At 40.9% G+C, this 27037-nt stretch overlaps 1 protein-coding gene across 12 annotated transcripts in view; it reads left to right on the forward strand.

Annotated features, from left to right (window-relative positions):
• Window positions 1-3097: 3097 nt before the first annotated feature.
• Window positions 3098-27037, forward strand: part of USP54 (ubiquitin specific peptidase 54) — a 113462-nt gene continuing 89522 nt past the window's right edge. For 5 of the 12 annotated variants that reach the window (XM_079793833.1, XM_079793846.1, XM_079793836.1 and 2 more), the window contains exon 1: window positions 3215-3233. The gene's annotated coding sequence lies outside the window, so the exon portion shown is untranslated. Of the gene's footprint in view, window positions 3234-3467; window positions 3600-9531; window positions 10099-27037 lie in introns of those variants that run through there. The other 7 variants (XM_079793834.1, XM_079793837.1, XM_079793835.1 and 4 more) reach the window with 5 other exon arrangements.

Raw genomic sequence — 27037 nt, forward strand, 5'->3', positions numbered from 1 at the left:
AAGACTTAATAGGTTCTGGAAAAATAAATTCTGAGAGCTGGTTGAAATCAGCCAACGTCTCGAGCTATTAAAGATTATACTAAGTTGCTAGACTCTACATAGACTGATACAATTTTCATGAACCTTGGGCCACATGACATTTACCCTGGCACTTTGCTTTACAACCTAAGTAACTTCCAGGGATTCTTTCTATAAAGTTGTACACAAAGCTCTATTTCTATGTGCATTTTTCTAAGGAGAGTATTGTTATAATTTGATTTCCCTCCAAACAGACCCTGAAACAAAAATCTGGATGCAAACAGCTAATTTGAGAGGTGATCCCAGAATCCAAGAAGTGTAAGGGAGTGAGAAGAAAGCCAAAAACAATGTTCTGGGCAATTAGGACTAAGTCCCACTGGGGACTCAGAATAATACTATTCAAATTGTGGTCCATGGATTGGCAGCATGATTATCTCTTGGGAGCATGGTTAAAAGTACAAACTCAAGAATCGATGGCTTACTAAGCTCTCCTATGTGTTAGTAAATTTTGAGAAACATTATAGATCATACCTCAGAATTGCCCCATTGAGGGCATAGGGAACTGGAGTTTTTAGCCTCCAAATCTCATCTCTCATTGGTTACAGATTGCTATTAGGACTGTTAACTCTGCTGGCAATTCCAGATAAAGGTGTTTGCGGTAAGAAGCTATGGGCTTGTACAAGATCTGTCTACCAAAGCTGTAGTAAACTCTGAGGTGGACTGAGGGAATATGGGTTTGACAGGATCTGGATAAGGGTCATAGCTTTCATCATATTCTCAGGTTTAAAACTCTGTGAGCCTCCTCAGAAGTTAAGGACAAATGTTTATTGAGCGCCTCTATATCCCAGGTACTAAGTCAGACATCAGAGGTACAAAGAAAAATAACTCATGTGACAAGGATATTTCACAGTCAACCATAAAATAATTATTATATGTCTACTCTTAAGGTTGGGATAAAAATAATTCCAGGGTCTGCTGGTCAACAGCCCTGAAAACCTAGCAACTTAATTTTTCCAAGCTCAGAATGTCTGAAATCTTAAATATAATAAAAATAATCATGATACAAGTTTACTAATTTACAGGGAGCCCAGGTTGGTTGTGAAACTATTTCCTTAGAAAAGTCTACTTGAAAGTGAAATTATTGCAATGGTGGTCGAATGCATTAGAAGTGCACACTTGTACAGGATCCAGCCAGAAATCCAGTCAAATCCTTAAGCTATTCATTTGCTTGGAAATTATTCTTCTGTTAAAGCAACCTTTCTTCACAAATATTCATACATTTGAATGCCACAGTTCACAGATGTCACACATTGGCAGCACAGCTAAACCGACTATACTGTTCATACACATCTTGTTTGCCATCACTGTGTTTTATTTATTTATTTATTTTTAAAATATATTTTATTGATTTTTTACAGAGAGGAAGGCATAAGGATAGAGAGTTAGAAACATCAATGAGAGAGAAACATCGATCAGCTGCCTCCTGCACACCCCCCACTGGGGATGTGCCCACAACCAAGGTACATGCCCTGGACCGGAATCAAACCTGGGATCTTTCAGTCCGCAGGCCGACGCTCTATCCACTGAGCCAAACCGGTTTTGGCACCATCACTGTGTTTTAAAACTCAGGACAGTTTTCAACTCAGGAGCTCAAGAGAGTTCCCTTTTATTTTATTTTAATATTTTATTGACTGTTTACAGAGAGGAAGGGAGAGGGATAGAGTGTTAGATATATCAATGAGAGAGAAACATCAATCAGCTGCCTCTGCACACCTCCTACCAGGGATGTGCCTGCAACCAAGGTACTTGCCCTTGACCTGAATCGAACCTGGGACCTTTCAGTCCGCAGGCCGACGCTCTATCCACTGAGCCAAACCGGTTAGGGCTAGAGTTCCCTTTTAGATATGAGCGTGTGCTCTCCAGTGGGTCCTGGTCCCCACTTCTACCTCTTGTTTTACACCAGGCCATCTTTTATTGTTACTTGCCTAGCTTCTGCAGCCATTTGAGTTAGCAACTTCAAGGGATTCTTTTACATAAACCACATGCCCTTAATACTGTGCTCCTAAAATCACCCAGATAGCTCATTCTCTAGATGAGGGTCTGGAGCTTTGCTAATATTATTGTCACTAGCCATTAATTATTTAATTAATAATTAAGATATTACATGCTGAAATAATTTGAATATGTTGGGTTAAAAATAAATTAATTTCATATGTATTACTTTAAAAAATGTAGCTATTAGAGATTTTAAATTGCACAATGCAGCTCACAATATATGTCTACTGGCCAGCACTGGACTAGACTATGAGAGCTATTCAGGGGCTTTAAGAGAAAAAAATGAATTCTCCATTAATTATTTCTACTTCCTTATTATCACCCTCGGTTTTATTCTTCCTTGTTGACCAACGTTACGTTCACCTTCTGTTCCCAGATGCTACTCAGTCTGCATTTAAAGTTGTCTGAGCAGAGAGACAACGCCCTGCAACTAAGTGTTGAGTCACTGAGTAAGGATGTGTCCACTGGGCAGCAAGCAACAAGTGCAAAGTTGAAACCACACAACAATGCGGTTCCCTTCCGCATTCAAACATCTGTGTTTATGTTCCATTAAAAAACACACACGTTTATTTCCTATTTTGGTCGGGCTAACTGATGGGGGTGTGGCCCTCGTGGGTAAACATAAACATTTCTGTGGAAGCAAACACCATTTGCAAACCAGTGCAGGGGAAGAACAGATGAAAACTTCCAGAAGGAAGGTCACGAGGAGGTGGATGGGACGGTCGATCTCAAGTCTTGCTTGTCCCATCTCTACAACGGCCTGCAGAAGGAAACTTCCGCTAAAGGCGACACGGCTCTACGTGCGAGGAGGCACCTGGGAAAAGTTACCCCAGTGTGGGGGTTCGCTGTACTAACGCCCCGCAACCCAGACCGTCCTGCCTGCGATAGTTTCCCGGCTTTCCCGCCAGCTCTAGATGCTCCCTCGCTCTCGCCCACCTTCAGACCCTTGCACGCCATCCCCGGAACGCCTCGCGGCCGCCATTTTACAGTAACTATCGCGAGATGTACTCAGCGGCCTGGAGCCTGACTCATTTACTTTCCGGCGAGAGGCTCCTCGAGGTGGTTCTCGCCGTAGCCGTGGGAAGTGTCGCGAGAGCTGGTTGCCTTGGCTCCCTGTAGCTATAGCAGCCGCGGCGGTTCAGGATGCGGCGGCAGGAGCTGTGAGTGCGACACCCTCAGGGGGGCGGGGCTGGAGGTAATGGGGTGCTGGGGGTAGAGCCTGGGGGGTGATGGGGAAGGTCAGGTCACGGGAGGAGTGGACCCGAGTGTGACGTTTAGGAAAGGACCCGGGTCCAGTGGGTCCAGGGACAGGGCGCCGGTCTGCACTAGGGCACACGGGGAGGGCTGGTCTCTGGGAAGTCCAGAGGGAGGGACCGGGGTGTAGTAGGGTTCAAGGAGCAGGGACCAGAGCGTGAAAGCTTGTGTGTGGTGGGAGTAGCAGGGTTCCGGGGACTGAGAACTGGATAAAGGGGACCGGACTCCATTGAGGAATCAGCGGGCAGAACTGGGGTACAGCTGGGAAGAGGGTATGTTGAATGGGAGCATAGAGGTTGGGCCCGTTTTGCTTTGCACTGGCGTGTGTGTGTGTGTGTGTGTGTGTGTGTGTGTGTGTGAGAGAGAGAGAGAGAGAGAGAGAGAGAGAGATATCTTCGGGGGTCCCGGGGGTCCGCCTGAGGCTGGTGCCACCCTTGACTGCGCCAGGACCTAGGTCCTAAATGGCTTGGCGGGAATGGTGGCGTCCCGGACTTCACCGCCCCCCCCCCCCCGCCCCTTCCACAGAAATTCCCGCGACTCTGAGATGTGAAAGGCGGTGAGCTAGTATTTAGTCTGTAGAGAGGCTGTGAGTGGGGTAATGAGTGATTGCTGCTCCAAAATAAAGTGTGGGGTGGGATCCGGAGATAGATTTTTTGAGAAAAAATACTCAGCTGTTCTTCTTTTAGAGCGTACTGAGTTGGAAGAAGAGGGTGTGTGCCGAGATCACCTTTCTTCCCAGATTCATTCAAGTGTAGGATCCTTTACGGAGCATTTATTAAATTATATGTGCAGTGTAAAACCAGCTTAGAGGATACAGTGAAAGAATGTGCAGTTCGACACTTAAGCCTTCCACGAATGTAATTTTAAAAACTAAGAACAGTGTTTTTATTGCCGCAGCACCAGGCTGAACACTAGGGATAGTTTTAGTTACTTGAATATAAAACCTAGTGTTCCCTAAGTGTGCGTATTCAGGTTAAGTGCCTTTTTAAAGAAATGGGTGAGATTTTATCTTAGAAGACTGCACATGTTTTAAATATCTGTCAAAGGAGTCTCCCGGGAGTGAAAATAAAGGAGAGGGCAAAACATTAGTTTCTGAGTCTCCCGGACTGTTTTCTGGAAACAGGTTTGCACTGCTTTTCTGTCTAACTTGTATTTCTAGTGAAAACAAGCCTAATGAAATCATAAAAATGATTTCAATCTACAGATACAACTTTCGGATATTTTTACTCACTATCTTTTGTAGGTATAAATTTGCAAGGGATAACCTCTCTTTTGATGATGTAACTGGATTTTTCCATGTTGAGGTTGACAAATTCATTAATTAGAATGATGGCTTTTAAATCCTAGAGCTAGCCTTGATGTGGCTAGTCATTGAACCTATTTATTTGATATGTGTTAGACTAAAACTTTTAATTTGTAGCGTTAGTAGCTAAACTTTAAAGTGCTTTTCTGAGAAAGCTTATGTGGTTGGGTCCAAAAGATTTCTACATGAATCCATTAACAAGCTTTACTGGGTTCTTTTTATGTGTAGAGTACTGTGTATAGGCATTGCAAGGTGGGGGCATGGAGTGGAGATGAATTCATTTATCCATTCCACAAACATTTATTGAGACCTGTTTTGTGTTTGATTACTAAACCTTTAGGATTCGATGCAAGTAATCCTTGCTCTCTGCCTTGAAATTGTCCAGAGGCTAGGAAGGGAGAGTGACAGAGAAACAAATAATTACAATGTAATAAAGCACAATATATGAACACAGACTCCTGAAACAAGTTTTGGCCCTGAAGAGTTTACATAGTAGTTGACAAGACTAAAAAGAAAGAAAGAATTTAGAACATTACAAAATATTAAAGCAAATTCTAAACTGTATGCTATATCATAAAACATATTACATTTCCTGCAACCTTGTTGTTATTAATTATAGGAGTTTTTAAAATAGATTCCTAGGGATTTTCTATGTAGACAAACATCATTTGCAAATAGAGATAGTTTTATTTCTCCCTTTCCAATCTGTATGCCTTTTATTTCTCTTTCTTGCCTATTACAGTGCTTAGAACTTCCAATATTGTGGTTGAATAAGAGTAGTGAGAGCAGACATCCTTGCTTTGTTCCTTACCTTTGGGGGGAAGTAGGGGGCAATGCATTTAGTATATCACCATTAAGTGTAATATTAGCTTAGGTTTTTGTGTAGATGCTTTTTATCAGGTTGTAACCATATGTTTAAAAAATTTCAGTTGAAATGGTAATTCTTCTGCAATGATTTTTCAGATTCTCCAACCTAGTATTCACCCTCCTTGTTTCCTGCGTATTCTACTATTATTGAGCTCTTATTCAATTGTAACATCCTTCCCTCTCCTTCTCAGACACATACACCTTCTAGGCTATGAAGGGCAGTGGCTGTTTTATACATTTTTATATCACTAGATTAGTACAGTATGCCTGGCAGCATTGAATTGTTTGATTAAATGAAAGAGTCAGTGAATGAATAATTGAACAAAAGAATGAGAAATTATCTCTCACAGGGCTTAAGATAGTTTTAGTGATAAAAGTGAGTTTTGGAGTCAGACAGAATTAAAATCTCAACCCTTTAATTTAATACTATAAATGGAAAGTTGAGCAAATTACTAAATATTTCTGAACCTCAGTTCCCTTATCTGTGAAATTAGGATTATACTACTGGAACAAATTAGGTGAAATAATAGATGTTAATTCTTAGCACAGTAGCTATCATGTAATAGGCATTCAAATTTTAGTTTTATTTTTTCTTTATTCAACTGTTTTAAATAATAAATTATAGTGATTTAAAAATACTATGAACTGTATAAGTTATTTCAAATATTGTTCATGTTTGTGTTCAAATAGTCAAACTAATTTAGATTATGCTGGTTTAAGGGGGAATATGGAGACATAAGATAATTGTATGGAAAAAGTTTGAATGTCTTGTTGAGCAATACCATGTGCCAACCACCGTGTTACAATGCTTTGCATGAAATAACCCATTTAATCCATACAACAACCCAATGAAGCACATTTCTTCCATTGAAGGATTATTTCTTAGTTTTTTAATTACAGTTTTCTCATCTCCACCCTTTCTGAATAAGCCTTAGGAATGGGGCTAGTACAATTTAATGCAGACTTCAAACTTGGTAAAGCAGATAATAAATAATAACTATTTTATTTCTAAGCTACCATCCTTAATATTTGGGGACCATTATTTAGGCTAAGCATTTTTCCCCTCAGCAAAACTTAGTGATAATATTTACTTTCTACTTCTCTGGGAGTACATTAGCTACTGCCAGTATATTAGGTTCTTCATTTGTATGAAACTGATCAGAGTAATGAATTTGCCTATTGCCTATAGCACATGAGTCTTTTTCAACAAATAATGTTTGACTCGATTTTTCAAAGAGGAAAAAAGCAGCAGACTGTTTGAAACTGAATTTAGAGTTTTTCTTACTTAATATCTAATGTTGATCAAGCTAAGTAAGACCTGTTTTGATTAGTTCTCTGTATTTTTAAAATACACAACATAAAAGTTACCACCTTAATCATTTTTAAAAAATATTTTTAAATTGATTTTAGAGAGGAAGAGAAGGGAGAGAGAGATAGAAACATCAATGATGAGAGAGAATCATTCATCGGCTGCCTCCTGCATGCCCCATACTGGGGATTAAGCCCGCAAATTGGACATATGCCCTGACAGGGAATCGAATCTCGACCTCCTGGTTCATAGGTTGATGCTCAATCACTGAGCCACGCTGGCTGGGCACCATTTTTAAATGTATAGTTCAGTAGTATTAAATACATTCACATTGTACAATTTTCATCTTGCAAAACTGAAATTCTATACCCATTAAAAACTCCCTACTCCTCTCCCCCAGTCACTGGCAACCACCATCCTACTGTCTATCTTTGAATGTGACTGTTTATGTATCTGATATAAATGGAATCATAGAGTGTCCTTTTGTGCATGGCTTATTTTATTTAGCATAATGTCCTCCAGGTTCATCCAGGTTTTAGTATGTGTCATAATTTCCTTCCTTTTTAAGGCTGAATAATACTTCACTGTACACACACATATCACATTTTGCTTATCCATTCACTTGGGTTGCTTCCATCTTTTAGCTATTGTAAATAAAGCTGCTAGGAACATGGGTGTACACTGATCTCTTTGATACCCTGCTTTCAATTCTTTTGGATATATAACCAGAAGTGGAATTGCTGGATCTTATTTTAAATATTTGAGGCATTGCCATACCATTTTCCATTGTGGCTAACCCATTTTACATTCCCACCAGCAGTATACAAGTGTTTCAATTTCTCCACATCCTCACCAACAATTGTTAGTTTCTATTGGATATGAGAATCTCATTGTGGTTTTGATTTGTATTTCCCTAATGACTTGTGATGCTGAGCATCTTTACATGTACTTATTGGCCATTTGTATATCTTCTTTGGAGAAACATCGATGTAAGAAAGACACATCAATTGATTGCCTCCTGCACACACCCCAACCGGGGCTGGGGATCTAGCCTGCAACCGATGTACATTCCTTTGTCTGGAATTGAACCCACAACCTTTCAGTCCCTGGTCTGATACTTTAGCCACTGAGCCAAACTGGCCAGGGCCCTTTGTGCACTTTTAAATTGGTTGATGTTAAGTTGTTGGAATTCTTTATATGTTCTGGATATTAATTCCTTGTCAGACAAATATTTTCTCCCATTCTGAGGGTTGTCTTCTCACTCTGTTGGTTGTGTCTTTGAGGCACAGTTCTATCTTTTTAAACAAATTTTATTATTATTTAAAAAGAATAATACAGTAAGCTTTCTTTTTAAAAAAATATTTTTATTGATTTCAGAGAGGAAGGAAGAGGGAGAGAGAGATAGAAACATCAATGATGAGAGAGAATCATTGATTAGCTGCCTCCTGCAGGCCCCCCACTGGGGATCGAGCCCGAAACCCAGGCATGTGCCCTTGATCGGAATCGAACCTGGGACCCTTCAGTTCGCAGGCTGATGCTCTATCCACCAAGTCAAACCGGCTAGGGCACAGTAAGCTTTCTTATAGCCATTATCCAGGAAACTAAACATTACTAAATTAGTTGAAAGCTCCTACATTTCCCCTTCTTCTTTTTTTTTTTTTTAATCCTCACCTGAGGATATGTTTGATTTTTTTAGAGAGAGGAAGAGAGAGAGAGAGAAACATCAACATGAGAGAGAAAATCCATCAGTTGTCTTCTGTACGTGCTCCAACAGGGGACTGAACCTGAAACTTAGGTATGTGCAGTGACTGGGAATCAAACCCACATCTTTTTGTTCATAAGATGATGCTCCAGCCAACTGAGTCACCTGGCAAAAGCCGGTTTCTCCTTCTTCTTTTTTTTTATCCTCACCTGAGGATATTTTTTCCATTGACTTTTTTTTTTTTTAGAGAGAGTAGAGAGGAGGGAGAAGAGAGAGAGAGAGAGAGAGAGAGAGAGAGAGAGAGAGAGAGAGAGAGAGAGAGAGAATCGATGAGAGAGACACATCAATTGGTTGCCTCACATGGTACGTACCCTTGATCAGGAATCGAATTCATGACCCATGACCCTTTTGTCCGTGGGCCAGCACTCAAACCACTGAGCAAAATAAGCCAGGGAAGGTTTCCCCTTCTTGATTGCAAGTCCCTTGCCATCTCTCAAAGGAAACCACTAGTAAGTCTGATGTTTCTCTGGCTAGTTTCCTTAGTCCAGTGGTCACCAACTGGTGGTCTGAAAGGTTGGCAACTGCTGGTTTAAGGAAACCTCTGGAGCAGCGGTCGCCAACCAGTGGTCCGCGGAGAAGTTTATCATGGAAGAAGTAAAAACACCACAGAAGTCCTGTGGAAGGTTAAAGTGGGAAGGGCTCTTTCTCAGATATTATTTTATTTATTTATTTTAGTTTAAAGCCCAGATCAGCACCCTATCAGAGATGGTTGTATATAACAGGTGCACAAAAATACTTGTTGAATGACTGTTTACTACACAGATACTTCTGATTGAATATATTTAGTACCAATATTATGTCACTTTGAAATGAAGTCTGCATATCTTTTGGATTAGGATTATTATGTGCTTTACCAATAAATAGACCACTATGGCAGAGTAAATGTTTTCATAGAAGTAGTGAAACTGAGGGCAAACTTGAGTTTGAAGGAGTCAGCTCTAACTGCATGGGGCACATTTAGCTGGCTGAGTTAATTGAGACTTAGAGACAGGACAAACAGACTAAGAGAGATGGGGAAGCATTATGTTCCTGGTTCAGGAAAATGAGTTGTAAATTCTAAAAAAGGGGATGATTCTGGTAAGGTCTGACTCTGGGCAAGGCCTGTTGGACCAAACGGTGCGATGTTCACAGGATAGTGGTGAAGAATCTGAGCTCTATTACAGCTGAAAATGAAATCCTTCTCTAGTGACGTTGTAATAGAAGCAGCAGCTGCTGCTGCAGCCACTGCTGCTTGAACTTGGTGGCTGCGTGAAGTGGCTAGAGCAGGAAATGATTCTATGGCACTAGGCGTGAATAGGGAAGGACTTGTTCTGGCTCTGGACAAGTGGTTGCACAGGTTGTGGGTGTCACTTTAAACATACAGAAACCTGCTTGCTGGAGGAGGAGCACCTTCCTGAGGATCAGGTGCACATCTGAAGGAATGAGCTCATCCTTCTAGCCAGACCTGCTCCAGACGCTGAGTGAATGTTTTTCTAATTGCAAGTCCTGCAGCTGGGAGAAGCAGGAAATGGTTGAAGCTTCAGGTACTTGGTGAGTAGCAAGAATATGGAAGCTATTTTGGGACTCAGAATGTGTGGCTGTGAATATCAGGTTGAAGGTGACACACATGCACATTCAGTCTTTCTCTCAGTTGAGGATTGCAGTGAAGTGTGTGGTGGGGTTGAGAAAAGCTCTGGTGGTTCTAACTTTATTCCAGTGATTCTTTTTGAGGTGACTTAATAATTTGTTTTCTATACTGTCTTGTTTGGTTTTGCTGCTTTGGAAAATAAGAATCTTGAGGGCTTGCCCTGGCCAAGTAGCTCAGTTGGTTAGAGTGTTGTCCGATATGCCAAGGTTGCATGTTTGATTCCTGGTCAGAGCACATAAAAGAATCGACCAATGAATGTATAAATAAGTAGAATAACAAATTGATGTCTCTCTCTCTCTCTCTCTCTCTCTCTCTTAAAGCAATCAATCAATTAAAAAAAAAAAAAAGAATCCTGGGGGCTTTTTCAGTTTCCAAGGATATTTATGGCTTTTTTTTTTTTTTGAGCTCTGGTTGATGGAACTTATTCCATTTTTGAAGTCCACTGTGCTGAATTTCAGAGCCCTATGCATGATTCTATTTTGTTTTGTATTAAATTACCTAAATTATTCACTTTAAGTAAGCCTCTTTTAAATGAAATTGGTTTTAAAAAGAAATATCAATTTTATTTTTTACTAAACATTTATTTTGAAGTAATTCTAGATTCACACGGAATTAGAGAGATCTGATGTATGCCTTTCCCAGTTTCCCCAATGGTAATGTCTTCCAAAACTGAAGTGCAGTATTACAACCAAGATATTGACATTGATACAGTGAAGGTAAAGATATTTTCTTCACAGGATCTATGTTATTGCTCTTTTATAGCCACACCCATTTCTTTTGTATCTTACCCCCTCTTAACCCCTATCAACCACTAATGGAAAAATCGATGTAAAAATATATTTTTATTAATTTTTTTTTTAGAGAGAAAGGAAGGGAGAGGAGGGAGAGAGAAACATCAATGTGAGAGCGAAACATTGATTGGCTGCCTCCTGTATGCCCCCTACCAGGAATAGAGCCCACAACCCAGGCATGTGCCCTGATTGGGAATAGAAACTGGCAAATTTTCCATGTGCAGGTGACATCTGACCAACTGAGCCACATCAGCCAGGGCTTTGAAAATCAATTTTTAAGCAAGAAATTTTATGTGCAAATCTTCAGTAGTTTTTAAAAAATATATATTTTTATTGATTTCAGAGAGGAAGGGAGAGGGAAGAGAGTGATAGAAATATCAATGATGTGAGAGAATCATTGATTAACTGCCTCCTGCAGGCCCCCTAGTGGGGGTCGAGCCCACAACCCAGGCATGTGCCCTTGACTGGAATCGAACCTGGGACCCTTCAGTCTGCAGGCCAAAGCTCTATCCACTGAGCCAAACCAGCTAGGGCAATAGTAGTTTTGTATTAGAGATCCACATGGCTTTATGAAAAGAGCCCTAGACTGCAATAGGAGATTTTGGTTCATTGTAGCTCTTTGACCTTGGGCAAATAATTTTAATGTATCTTGCTTCAGTTTCCTTATATATAAAACTAGTGGCCCGATGCATGAAATTCATGCACATTAAAAGGGGATTAATTAGAGGAAATATTTTAATATTGCTATTTGTCCTTTCTCTATAATAGAAGTGTCAGAGATGAAAGAAAATTAGTAAAATGTATATGAAAATCTTCCTCCTGTCAGAGTCTGGGGCACGCTGCGGGACCCAGAGTCATGCCCCTGCCCACCCGCGGCACTTCAAAATCGTGCGAGACCCAGACCCAGCTGGCTCCACCCCCATTGGGCGAGATCCAGACCCGGCAGCCCCACCCTGTCAAGCCCCGTTGGGCAGGGGGCACAGCCTCAGGTTTCCTGGCCCAGTGCCGGGCAGGGAGCGCAGCCTCAGGTCTCCTGTCAAGCCTCGCCAGGTATGGGGCACAGCCTCAGGTCCCCCAGCGCACCCTCAGGTCCCCAGGCCTGGCGCTGGGGCAGGGGGTGTGGCCTGAGGTCCCCCATCAAGCCTCACCAGGCCTGAGGTCCCCCTGCCCGGCACCGGGGCGGGGGGCATGGCCTGAGATCCCCCAGCCTGGTGCCAGGGCGGGGGGGGGGGGACAACCTGAGGTCCCCTGTCAAGCCCCACTGGGTGGGGGGTGCAGCCTCAGGTCCCCTGTCCCGGCCCAGTGCCATGCAGCCTCAGGTCCCTGCTGATTGCTCGTTAAGGCTCGTTACGGGAACTTGGCCTCTGCTATGGGCACAGCCATATTGTGTTACGGAAACCCCTCGTCCGTCACTGTGGGCACTGCCATCTTTGTGACAGTCAATTTGCATATTCCCTCTTTATTAGATAGGATGGGATAATGGTATATTAATTTTATCTAACCTATTTATAGGACTTTTTAGAAATTATAAAGTTCTTTAGCCCAGCCAGTGTGCCTCAGTGGTTGAGCGTCAACCCATAAACCAGGAGGTCGCAGTTCAGTTCCCACTCAGGGCACATGCCGGAGTTGCGGGCTCAATCCCCAGTGTGGGGTATGCAGGAAGCAGTTGATCAATTAGTTCCTTAAAAAAATAAGTATTATGTATATACAACGAAGAATTCTTGAAGGATTATGGGTTTAAAACATGGATTTTAAAATAATAAAGCTTCTAGAAAAGAATGTGAAACAATATCATCATGACCTTATGGAGAAAAAAAGTACTATGTAGATTATTATTAGCAGCAAGAACAATAGTTTTCAAACTAGAAAGTATATAGCAAATTGTAAACTAGAAATTGTAGCCCTAGAAATGGTAAGACTGAACATTTAAAAATGAATTGAAGTCTTAAGGCTCAATTGAATTTCAGAGTGCTGAATTAATTAATTAGCTAATGATCTCAGAGCCACTATTGTTAATCATAAATCATAAAAACCAGAGAGAGGCAAATGTTCTGATATACAAAGTGAGGAAAGTATTTGGAAAACTACAAACCTGTGAAAATTGATATTAATTCCTGGGAAAATTCAATTACAAATGTTCAAACTCAGTTGATATGGAGTATTAAAAAGTTAGCATGGACCCTGGCCGGTGTGGCTCAGTTGGTCGAACACTGTCCCATGCACTGAAAGGTTGCTGGTTTGATCCCTGGTCAGGGCACATACCCAGGTTGCGGGTTTGATCTCCAGTTGGGTGCGTACAGGAGACAACTGATAGATGTTTCTCTCTAACATCGATGTTTCTCTCCCTATCTCTCCCTGCCTCTCCCTCTAAAAATTCAATAAAGCTAGGCCCATGTGGCTCAGTGGTTGAGTGTCGACCTAGCAACCTGGAGGTCCCGGTTTGACTCCCAGTCGGGGCACTTACCATCGGGGAATACCCCAGTTGCGGGCTTGATCCACAGTGTGGGGCGTGCAAGAGGCAGCCGATCCGTGATTCTCTCTCATCACTGATGTTTTTCTCTCTCTCTCCCTATCCCTTCCTCTCTGAACTCAATAAAAATATTTTAAAAATATTTTTAAAAAGTATCTTAAAAAAAAAGCATGGGTTGATTTATCATAACAAATTCCTTCTGTTTCTATTCTTGAATCCTATACTTCTATTTTTATTTAGAATTATGAGGTTAGTAGATCTAGTTATAGATATAATCCTACAGTTTCATATTCTTTCATGATACATTTGTGGCTGATATATAATTAGATATCATTTGGTTGATTAAATGAATGTGTAAAAAATTGAATAATTGTACCCACTTAGACTCTTAATTTCACCAGGAAAGTCTCTGGTGGATTATCTTTGGACTTTGGATAGAGTAGAAATTTTAAAAACTCATTATTAATCAGATATATAATTTGCAAAGCTGCAAGAGTAGTTAATATGACAGATGAATAAAGCCTTTAAAATTATATCTACAGCCCAACCGGTGTGGCTCATTCTCAGTCAGGGCACATACCTGAGTTATGGGCTCGATCCCCAGTAAGGGGCATGTAGGAGGCAGCCGATCAATGATTCTCTCTCATCATTGATTTTTCTATCTCTCTCTTCCTCTCCCTTACTTTCTGAAATCAATAAAAATATATTTTAAAAAACTTACATCCATAGGATGAAATCATGGGCTCAAATTGAAATTAAATTTAATTCAAAACCTGAAATGCTCAGGAACAGTATGAGGAGGAGCTGGTTGGGCAGCAGGTCGTATGAGTAATATCTGGGAATATTGGTTAATCACAAATGTAGCAGGAACTGCCTATGCAATGTAGCAGCTAAAAACACCTTCAGCTATATTACCAAGAGTTTATCCAGGTCACAAAAGTATTGGTTCCAATATATTTTTGTACTAGATTGGAAACACATTTTGTATATTGATTTATTTAAATGGACACTGACAAAGTTGAGAGCATTTCAAGGAAGGTACACAGAACCATAAATGGTCTGAAAACCATCTATATAGGAAACTTGGGATTTGAGGAAGGGAGTGTTGAAAAATTTTAAAACTTAAAATAAAAAACACAACCCCACAATAACAAATACTCATAGTCCTACCAGAATAAAGCACTTTAACATTTGTTTTTCTTCCCCTCTATCCTATCTAATAATAGAGTAACATGTAAATTACCATCACTCCGCGTGGGCAGTGGGAGGCTGGGGGGCGGGACTCGGGGTGGCCTATCCGGCCATTGAGAGGCACGGATCCGCTGCCACTGAGGGGGGGCTACCCTGCTGTTGAGAGGCGCAGGGGGAAGGACTCCCACCCCCTACGCCTCTCAACGGGCCGCTGAAGGGGCCTGCCGTGGACACCCAGCTGCGCCTCTCAATGGCAGGGTAGCCAGGTGTCCGCGGCAGCCCCTGTCAGCGGCCCTTGAGAGGCGCAGGGGGCGGGAGTCCCGCCCCCTGCGCCTCTCAACAGCAGGGTAGCCCCCCTCAGCGGCCGCGGACCATCAAAAGTGGGGGAGCTGGGTGCCTGTCTGCTCCGGCACCAGGCCTTTCAGAAGCCTCCGCCGAGCCGGAGGCTTCTGAAAGGCCTGGTGCACCAGTGGACAGGCACCCAGCTCCACCGCGAAAAGCGAAAGCGTGTAGGGGACCCTACACGTGCATGATTCAATCATGCACTGGGCCTCTAGTCTTAGAAATAAAAACACTATAGATAAAGCCAAAGCCTCCTCTTCTCCTTCCCTACAAGGAACATCCATTCATTCATTTGTTAATCCTCACCTGAGGATATTTTTTCCATTGATTCTTTTAGAGATAGTGGAAGGGAGGAGGGAGGGGCAGAGAGAGAGAGCGGGTGGGGGGAGGGGGAGGAAAGAGAGTGAGAGAATCATCCACATGAGATACATTGATTGGTTGCCTCCCACACATGCCCCAACCTGGGCTGGAGATCGATCCTGCAACCTAGGTATGTGCCCTTGACTGGGAATCCAATCACGACCCTTCCATGCACTGGCCAATGCTCCAACCACTGAACCACACAGGCCAGGGTAGGAACTCATATTTATCAAAGTAATACATGTGCATAGTTTTTTTTTCTCTAAAATTTTTAAAGTTCTTAATTGAAACAATGTTAAATTTACATCAAGGTGCAGAAGTAGTATAAAGAATTCCCATATGCCCTCTTCCGAGTTTCCCCTAATATTAACATGTTTTTTTAATTTGATCCTTTTTTTAAAAATTCTTTATTGTTGAAAGTATTACATATGTCTCCTTTTTCCCCCATTGACCTCTCCCAGCCTGCTCCCGCCTCCCAGCACAGGCCCTCACCCCCTTATTGTCTGTGTCGATTAGTTATGCTTATATGCATGCATACAAATCTTTTGGTTGATCTCTTACTGCCCTCCTCCCACCCTCCCCTGCCTTCCCTCTGAGGTTTGACAGTCTGTTCCATGTTTCTATGTCTCTGGATCTATTTTTGTTCATCAGTTTATGGTGTTCATTATATTCCACAAATGAATGAGATAATGTGATACTTATCTTTCTCTGACTGGTTTATTTCCCTTAGCATAATGCTCTCCAGGTCCATCCATGCTGTTGCAAATGGTAAGAGTCCTTTCTTTTTTACAGCAGTGTAGTATTCCATTTTGTAGATGTACCACAGTTTATTAATCCACTCATCTGCTGATGGGCACTTAGGCTGTTTCCAAATCTTAGCTATTATAAATTGTGCTGCTATGAACATAGGGGTGCATATATTCTTTCTGATTGGTGTTTCTGATGTCTTGGGATATATTCCTAGAAGTGGGATTACTGGGAATATGTACAAATTTTATTTTTAAAACTACTTTGAAATATTTTTTTATTGATTTCAGAGAGGAAGAGAAAGGGAGAGAGAGAGATAGAAACCTCAATGATGAGAGACAATCATTGATCGGCTGCCTCCTGCACACCCTCCACTGGGGATCAAGCTTGCAACCCAGGCTTGACTGGAATTGAACCCAGGACCCTTCAGTCTGCAGGCTGACGCTCTATCCACTGAGCCAAACCAGCTAAGGCCATGTGCATAGTTTTAAAAATTCAAATAGTATTATGCCCTGGCCGGTGGCTCAGTTGGTTGGAACATCTTCCCAAATACCAAAAGGTTGAGAGTTTATCAGTCAGGACACATACCTAGGTTGCAGGTTCCATCTCCAGTTGGTGCGCATACAGGAGGCAACTGATTGATATTTCTCTTTCACATTGATGTTTCTTTCTCTCTCTCCTTCCCCCTCTCTCTAAAAATAAATAAAACATATCCTTGGGTGAGGATTAAAAATAAAAATTCAAATAGTGTTATATGCTTAGAAGGAAAAATAAGTTATCCCATCCCTTGAGGCAACCATATTCACTTGCCTGAAATATTTCTAATAGCATAATTTATCACTTAATATAAAGTACTAAACATATAAAGTGCCATATGGTTTTGCCTCTTTTTTTTTTTTTTTTTTAAAATTGATCTGAGAGAGGAAGGGAGAGGGAGAAAGAGAGAAACATTCATTGGTTGCCTCCCCCATGTGCTCCCACTGGGGATCAAACTCAAAACTTGGGTATGTGCCTGACCGGGAATCAAACAGCAACCCTTCGTGAGCTCTAACCAACTGAACTACACCGGCCAGGGCAGTTTTGTCTCTTTCATGCATATATGTCTTTTCCCTTATAGTCTCAATATAATTATGTAATTTGGAGGATTAAGTAATTATTTATTGTTTACATATACAGATATTGAGCCTGAGCTATGTAATATACAATGATTATAATTTTCTTTTTAAAATAAAGTTATATAGGTTGTAGGTGTACAATTTTATAATATATCACTTGCATATTATATTACTAGAGGCCGGTGCATGAAATTCGTGCACGGGTAGGGTCCCTAGGCCTAGCCAGCGATCAGGGCTGATCGAGGCCTTCTGGCTGCCGGCCAGGGCCTTCCTTCCAGCTGGCCGGGGTCTCCCTTCCCTGGCTGCCGGCTGCTGGCCAGGGCCTTCTTTCATTCCGTGTCGCCCCCTGGTGGCCAGCACACATCATAGTGAGCGATTAAACTCTCAGTCGAACTCCTGAGGGGACAATTTGCATATTAGGCTTTTATATATATAGATATGTTCACTACCCCAAGTCAAATCTCCTGCCATCAACATTTATCCCTCTTACCATCTTCTACCTCTCCTCACCCCCCTTTCCCTCTGGTAATCACGGTACTGTTGTCTATGTGTATGAGGTTTTTGTTGTGTGTGTTTTTTTTCTTCTCAATCCCTTCACCTTTTTTTTTACTCAACTCCCCTTTGACAGCTGTCAGTCTGTTCTCTGTATTTATGAGTCTGTTTATATTTTGTATGTTAGTTTATTTTGTTCATTAGATTCCACATATAAGTGAAATCATATGGCACTTGTCTTTCTATGACTACCTTTTTTCACTGAGCATAATAATCTCCAGGTCCATCCATAATGTCCAAACAGTAAGACTTCCTTCATTTTTTATGGTCAAGTGGTATTCATTTCATTGTGTACTAGTAAATATACCACAGCTTTAAAAATTTTTTTCTACCTAACATTTATTTATTTATTTATTTTATATTGTTTCTTTTCATTTTTTTTTAATATATTTTATTGATTTTTCACAGAGAGGAAGGGAGAGGCACAGAGAGCTAGAAACATCGATGAGAGAGAAACATCGACCAGCTGCCTCCCGCACACCCCCCACCAGGGATGTGCCCGCAACCAATGTACATGCCCTTGACCGGAATCGAACCCGGGACCCTTCAGTCCGCAGACCGACGCTCTATCCACTGAGCCAAACCGGTTTCGGCTGTTTCTTTTCATTTTATATATTGGGTGACAGAGTGGCATGTGGTAATTTTACATGAGGCCCTAGCCGGTTTGGCTCAGTGGATAGAGTGTTGGCCTGCAGACCGAAGGGTCCCGGGTTCGATTCCGGTCAAAGACATGAAAAAAAAAAAAAAAAAAGATATGTACCTCGGTTGCAGCCTCCTCCCTGGCCCAGGCCCCTGGTCAAGGCATATGCAGGAGGCAGCCAATCGATGTGTTTCTCTCACATTGATATTTCTCTCTGTTTTTCCCTCTCTCTAAAAAATAAATGGAGGAATATCCTCAGGTGAGGATTGAAAAGAAAAAATTTTAAATGAGGTGTTCAGGGAGTCCCTTTGAGGAGAGTAACATTTAAGTAGAGAGCTGAATGAAGTGAAGGAGCAGGCTATTCAAAGAGCTGGGGAATGGGCATTCAATAGAGAGGGATTAGCAAGTGAAAAATCCTTGAGAGGGGAACTAGCTTGGCATCTTTAAAAAATGATAGGCAGAGTGCAGTAAAGATGAAATTATCGAGAGAAGTAGGGGCTGTATCATGAGGGATATGATTCAGAATGTAATGGTAAGACATTAAAGTTTTTTATGTGGAGTAATGATTTGATTTTTAAATCCTCACCAGAGGATATGTTTTTATTGATTTTTAGAGAAAGAGGAAGGGCAAGAGAGAAAAAGGAACATTAATGTGAGAGAGAAATATCAATAGGCTGCCTCCCATATGCTCCCTGGACATGGGGTCGAACCTGCAACCTTTTGGTGTATGGGGATGCTCTAACCAATTGAGCCACCAGGCTAGGGCTGATTTAAAAAAAAAAACACAACATTTTTATTGATTTCAGAGAGGAAGGGAGAGGGAAAGAGAGATAGAAACATCAATGATGAGATAGAATCATTGATTGGCTGCCTCCTGCCCACCTCCCACTGGGGATCGAGCCTGCAACCCAGGCATGTGCCCTTGACCGGAATCGAACCTGGGACCTTTCAGTCTGCAGGCCAACGCTCTATCCACTAAGCCAAACCGGCTAGAGCGAGCTGATTTGTTTTTAAGGTTGTGTTTTTGTTTTTGTTTTAAATATGTTTTTATTGATTTCAGGGAGGAAGGGAGAGGGAAAGAGAGATAGAAACATCACTGATGAGAATCACTGATGGGCTGCCTCCTGCATGGTCCATACTGGGGGTTGAGCCCCCAACCTGGGCATATGTCCTGGCATATGCCCTGACCGGGAATCGAACTGTGACCTCCTGGTTCATACGTTGATGCTCAACCACTGAGCCACACCAGCTTGGCTCATTTTATTTTTTTTAAAGATGATTCTGATTGTTGTGTGAAGAAGTGGTTGTAATGGAAGCAAGGAGACCAGATAGAAGACTATTACAGTCTTCTAGGTCCGTGGTCGGCAAACTGTGGCTTGCGAGCCACATGCGGCTCTTTGGCCCCTTGAGTGTGACTCTTCCACAAAATACCACGGCCTGGGCGAGTCTATTTTGAAGAAGTGGTGATAGAAGAAGTTTAAGTTTAAAAAATTTGGCTCTCAAAAGAAATTTCAATCGTTGTACTGTTGATATTTGGCTCTGTTGACTGATGAGTTTGCCGACCACTGTTCTAGGTAATATCCTAGGTGACTCTGTTAGGATGGTAGCAGTGGAGGTGGTGAGAAGGGATATGTTTTGAGAGTTTTAAGTCAGCTTCTGAGTAAGTATCCAGGGAAACATGCTCAAAAAGTATGTGGGGGAATGTTTCTAATTATTTAGCAAAGGGTGTGCCCAGCAAGTATCACTTCCAGCTTGCTTTGTTCATCTGTTCTGTCTTTCCAGCCAGACATAAGACATGTACTCTGATTTTTGCTGCTGTGCTATTTTGGTGGCATTTTCAACCTTATTTTTGTCAAAGTGAATTATCTGTGTCTATCCACTTTGGACATATGTGTATTTGGTGGTATTACTGTTGGCTTCTTGATTAGGGAAATGGTTATTGCATTCTGTACCAAGTTAAATGACAACATCAGAGAGTAGAATGCACCGACAACCTGATTTTCTTTGCTTATGTATTTTAAAAAATGATTAAAAATCTCGTATGCACAGAAGTTGCTTGCCAAACATTTGAAGCCATCTAGTTTTACCAGGTGGCAGCTGCTGTTATTTGTAGAGATCCAATTTAAACAACAGACATGAAACAGGGCCCTGTCCTTGGTTTGCAAAAAGGGAAACTGTGAGCTAAACACACACACACACACAGCTTTATTGAGATATAATTTACAAACCATACAAGTCACCCATTTAAAGTGTACAATTCAATGGTTATTAATATATTCACAGAGTTGAACAGCCATCGCCACAATCAATTTTAGAATATTTCTGTCATCCCCAGAAGAAACACTGTACCTATTAACAGTTACTTTCTATTTCCTTTACACCTCCTCTCAGCCCTAGGTAACCACGAATCTACTTCCTATCTCTATAGTTTGCCTATTCTGAACATTTCATATAATTTTAATCATATAATAAATATGTGACCAGCTTTAACTTTGGATAATATTTTCAAGGTTTATTTATGTTGTAGCATGTATTGTACTTCTTATTATGGCTGAATAATATTAGACTGTATGAATAACCACATTTTATTTATCTACCAGTTGATGTATATTTGAATTTCCACTTTTTGGCTATCATAAATAATGCTCTTATGCACACTGGTGTATAAGTTTTTGAGTGCATGTAAGTTTTAATTTCTCTTAGCATATATCTAGAAGTAGCATTGCTGGGTCATATGTTAACTCTATGTTTAATCTTTTGAGCATCTGCCAGACTGTTTTCAAAAGTGGCTGTACCATTTTACATTTACACCAGCAATTTAGGAGAGTTTAGATTTCTCCACATTTGTGCCAACTCTTGTGTGAAGAGGTATCTCATTGTGGTTTTGATTTTCATTGTGTTGTTTTAATTTAATTAATCTGTGTTTGTTTGTTATTGTGGGGGAGGAAGAAATTTTCCTCTACTTTTATGGACTCTTCCATAAGAATTGACATAAGACAGATTAATAAGAGAAAATAACCAAATTTAATTGCATATGTACATTTGGAAACCTCATATCCATGAGCGGTTCAGAGACAGAAAGTTAAAATGTATGGCAAGCTGAATTTAAGGTTGAGGTAAGGTGCCTGAGCTTCAGAGGGAGGAAGGTCATTCTTAGGACAGTAAGATGAGCAGAAGTTCAATAATTAGACGTTTGCCCTGCCCCATAGATAGGTCATAAAAAGTTATTTCTGATAATAATCCTTATTATGAGCAAGGCCCACAATTTAAATTCTTTAAGGGAGAGGTAAAAGTTTCTCTTGGGCCTGCAGGGTCTTGACTGCCTTCAGCTCAAAATAATCCAGTGTCAACAGGCCTCTTGGGGAGGCCTGTTCTAAACCCCTTCATTATTATAACACTATTTTTAGAACAGTTTTAGATGCACAAAAAAATTGAGTGGATAGTGGAGAGAGTTCCCATATGTCCCCATCCCAATAGTTTTCCCTATTATTAACGTCTTACATTAGTATTGTATATTTGTTGCAATTAAGGAACCAATATTGATATGTTATAGTTAACTAAAGTCCATAGATAATTCAGATTTCTCCCATTTTTATCTAATTTCTTTTTTCTGTTCTGTTTCCATATAAAATTCCACATTACTTGTCATGTCTCCTTAGGCTCCTCTTAGCTGTAAATTTCTCACACTTTAATTGTTTTCTGGTGACTATAACAGTATTGGAAAGTACTAGTCAAAATTTTGCAGGATATCCCTCAATTGGAATTTGATACTTTTCTCATAATTAGACTAGGGTTATCAGTTTTGGGGAGGAAGATTACAGAGATACAGTGCCATTCTCATCACATCATATTGACCTTGATCACCTGGCTAAGGCACTAGTTGTTAGGGTTCTCTACTGTAAAGTCACTCTTCCTGCCTCTCTTCATATTCTGTTGTTGAGCAGCTTTTCATATGTTTATTACCCATTTGTATATCTTGTATGTTAAGATCGTTTTTTTAAATTGGGATTTAAAAAAAAATACCAATTCTAAAATTGGGTTGTTTTTATTACTTAGTTGTAAGTGTTCTTTATATATTCTAAATACAAGTCCCTTACTAGATAAACAATTGGCAAATATTTCCTCCCATTATTTGGGGTGTCTCATTACTTTTTTGATGATATCCATTGAAGCATAAAAGTTTTAATTTTGATGAAGTAAAATGTATCTATTTTTCTTTTGCTATTTATGTCATATCTAAGACTTTGCCTAACCTAAGAGCATGAAGACATATATATATATATATATATATATATATATATATATATGCTTATATATTTTTAATATGTTTTTATTGATTTTAGATAGAGAGGAAGGGAGAGGAAGAGAGATACCTCAATGTGAAAGAGAAACAGCTAGGTTGCCTCCTGAATGTACCCTGACCGGGGATCAAACCCACAACCTGGGTATGTGCCCTGACCAGGAATCGAACCAGTGACCTTTCGGTGCATAGGATGATGCTCAATCAATTGTCACACCAGCCAGGGCTTTTATTTTCTTCTGAAATTTTATAGTTTTAGCTCTTTCATTTAGATTTTTTTAAAATATATTTTTTATTGATTTCAGAAAGGAAGGGAGAGGGAAAGATAGAAACATCAATGATTAGAGAGAATCATTGATTGGCTGCCTCCTGCACACCGCCCACTGGAGATCGAGCCTGCAACCCGGGCATGTGCCCTTGACTGGAATCGAACCTGGGACCCTTTAGTCTACAGGCAGATGCTCTGTCCACTAAGCCAAATCAGCTAGGGCTCATTTAGATTTTATTTTCCAATTTGGCTTCTGCTATGAAGCCACTCAGCTCCTGTCTTTACTGCCAAAATCAACATTATCATTAGCATTTCAGAAGTAAAAACCAATAATAATGGTTTTGCTTTGGGTTACTCCAGGAGGGAGTCACCTTTGTTTTTCCTGGAGAAATTCTGTTTGTCTTTTAAGCAAATTGTTCTTTCATTAAAATGAATATTCTGCTGTATCCTACCCTGCTTGCTTATGGAGACCAATAATGAAAGGCTGTGGGATCTGACCAGATAGGACTTTTCAGCCTGTGTTTTTTCATCCCTCACCCCATTTCTCTTGATTGCTTTATTTAAATCTTAAAGGTAGGTTCTTTCTGCTAATATTATTTATATTTTTCCAGAGGCCTTTGTCTGTTATGGTCAAAGGTGGACCAAAGGGTTGTAACATTGCCTGCAAAATACTTGAAATAATATGACAAGTTTTGTTGAAGCACAGTTATTTCAAAGTACTGCTGTAATTAGTCATCCAAATTTAGGATCCCTGGACATTTAAACATGACATCTTTAGACGGAGCATAAGTGAATCAGAAGGCTTTGCTAAAATGAAAAGTCACCACGTTTTATTCCAAGGTCTTAGAATTTGCAAATCAAAAACACTACCTGGTAAAGAAAAGAAAGAAAGAAAAAAAAAGCTGAGAGTTCTTATAGTAAAAAATACACTGTTGAGAAGAATCTGTCCTGAACTCTTAGCCTCTGGATTGGTCTGAGATGGTAATCTTTCAGATGTCTGGTGGTCTGGACACATGAACGTTTTCCCCTAAATTCTCCATAGTGTTATCTATAGGATTTATATGTATCTCCAGGCATTGATGGCATGAATAAAAAAGGGACCACATGGCAGGTCTGACAAGCTCAGTGACCAAAAGTAATCACTTGGGATAATATGATCATAAATTCCTAACTGGGCAGCATGTTGGGTAGTCAAGTCCCAGGTGTATGCTTCCTTAGAAAAGGTTCATGTTTACCTTAAGTGAATCCTGTCCATTGTTTTTGTGCATCTAAAATAACATACCCTTGGAATGTAAGTATCTACATTTTTCAGACCTTTCTGAGGCATAATTGTTGGCTGTAAAATGGCACCAGGTGTTAGAGTTTGGTTCAGCAACTTTGGTACTTGAGTTCTGGCTAAGATAGAATTCAGAGCCAAGACTCAAACTATAGGAGAAAGTTTATTTAGGAAGTCACAGAGGCAGAAGAAGTGAGCCACAGAAGAAATGGGCTCAGGAAACAAGTTACAGAAAGAAGGGCCCTTGGAGCTTAGGAGAGGGAGATACTGGCCTTGAGAGATGAAAGAGGGAGGAAAGGCAAAGGCATGCTCCAGAAAGAGACAGAGCACACTCAGGGTCCCCATCTTAAGGGCTTTTACCTGGAGGTCTCAGGGGAGGATCTCAGTAGAATATTCATCAACTTTTTCAGGTGTGCCCCCTCAGGGTCATGGTCTCCACTGATTGGTTGGTGCCAGGGCAGGGGGCCATTAGTCAGTGCAGTTGGTCCTGATGTCAGCCATGGTGTCACTCTGTCTGATTTTGCTGCTTCGCTGGGTATAGAGCTGAAACACAGCTGAGGCTTAGATGTTATCTCCAGGGATTAATGTTTAAGGGAGTGGTCGTGCAAGAGCTTGTAGTTTTGCCTATTGCTAGGCACCCTGGGCTCTCTGTCCTGGTAACCCTCTGCACCTGGCCTATGTTTTGTACTCTGCTCATGCCTATCTAACTACCTACTACATAACCACCTGCACCAGGACTCCTCATTGTGATCTTGTTGCCCCATACCATCTCTATTTACTGTAAATGTTAAATGTTAACTCTCCTATACCCACCAATGTAAAATAAGTATGTATCTTTCCATTTTAGAGATTTCTCCCATCTCCTTAATCTTAACCACCAGTGGATTTCATAACCTTCCTTGTTTCCCCTTTGATTCAATCCTTTGAGATTTTGCTTCCAGGCTGGTTCTTAGTTGTTTTTTTTAGTTCGTGTTTTTGGGTACCTCCTCTCCATTCCCCCCCCCCCCCCCCCGCCCCTGCTGACAGATGCATAACTGAAAAGTTCAAAAGTTTAAGTTTTCAGACTAGTTAAAAGTAAAATAAAATCTATTCCTCATGCTTTAGCCCATTTGGTCTAAACCAGTTTTATCAGGATGACTATACAGACTCCATTTTAAGTCAGCTTAGCTATACTGACTTCATCTTATTTTCTTCATTCAGTCCTTTAATATAAAACCATATATATCACTCTCCCTCTTGACCTACCAGTCATGCCCAGGAAAGCTCCCCTAAAGGCAATTTGGCAAATTGGCACTTACCTAGAACAAATCTTTAGTTACTCAATTTATTTTGGTGGAGAGGCTCAGTGCTTGATGCAGTTCTCTCTTTGTCTATGAGACAGAATCTACTGTGCAGTCTTAAAAAGGAAATAAGAAATGTCCAAATATAACTTATGCAAGGAAGTATGTATGTATGAGAGTTTTATGTAAAACTAGAGGTCCGGTGCATGAAATTCGTGCATGGGTAGGGTCTCTAGGCCTGGCTGGAGATCAGGGTTGATTGAGGCCTTCCAACTGCTGGCCGGGGCCTTCTTTTGTTCCATGTTACCCCCTGATGGTCAGCGTACGTACGTCATAGCGATTGATCGAACTCCTGGTGTCCTGGTGGAACTCCCGAGGGGACACTTTGCATATTAGCCATATATATATATAGTTTCTGAGGGGTTTCAAAAGAGATTACAAGCTATTAGGGTGAGATTTTCCCATGGATAATCTACCTTGCCTGGCTGAGGTTTGGAAAGTCATGTTACCTAGTTGCATTGTAATCAGGGTTGAAACTCTCTAACTCTGCTCCAGTACTCTAGTTTTATTTGATTAGTTCCATAATAAAATATGTAACCATCTCTTAATGACTTAGAAAGCTTGACCTTGCTGTTTGCACATTTTGTTTTTTTGCATTTAGCACTGATCAGTAGAGATGCTGTGCTTCACACTTGAAATGGCACTAATAGCCTCATCCCTACCCAGCACTAGATCTGAGTTAAGAATGCTAATGTTAGTGAAAGAAAAGGAATATATTTCCCCCTTTTTTTAAAAAAAATGTTTTTATTGATTTCAGAGAGGAAGGGAGAGAGAGATAGAAACATCAATGATGAGAGAGAATCATTGATCGGCTGGCTCCTGCATGCCCCCCACTGGGGATATAGCCCACAACCTGGGCATGTGCCGTTGACCAGAATCAAACTGGGGATCCTTCAGTCTGCAGGCCAACACTATCCACAGAGCCAAATCAGCTAGGGCTTTCCCCCCTGTTTTTAAAAAAATACTTTTAGAGAGAGAAAGGAAGGAGGAGAGAAAGAGAAACATTGATTTGTTGTTCCGTTTATTTACCCATTCATTGCTTTATGGACGAAAGGGGCCACATGCTAACCTGACAAGCCCAGGAAAGGCCTGCATGGCGGTTTTACAAACTCAGAGACCTAAAGTAACCACAAAGGATGGACTGAAATTAAACTTTTTTAAAAATATATATATCTTTATTGATTTCAGAGAGGAAGGAAGAGGTAGAGAGAGATAGAAACATCCGTGATGAGAGAGAATCATGGATCAGCTGCCTCCTGCAAGTCCCCCACTGGGGATCCAGCCCACAACCCAGGCATGTGCCCTTGACCGGAATCGAACCCGGGACCCCCCAGTTCACAGGCCAACGCTCCATCCACTGAGCCAAACCGGCCAGGGCTGAAATTAAACTTTTAACTAAAAGCATTTATGGTGGGTAGTTACATCCTACACTAGTATCTTCACTGACAAG

This window comes from Cnephaeus nilssonii, assembly GCF_951640355.1.
Source record: "Cnephaeus nilssonii genome assembly, chromosome: 16".
NCBI classification, from domain to species: Eukaryota; Metazoa; Chordata; class Mammalia; order Chiroptera; family Vespertilionidae; genus Cnephaeus; species Cnephaeus nilssonii.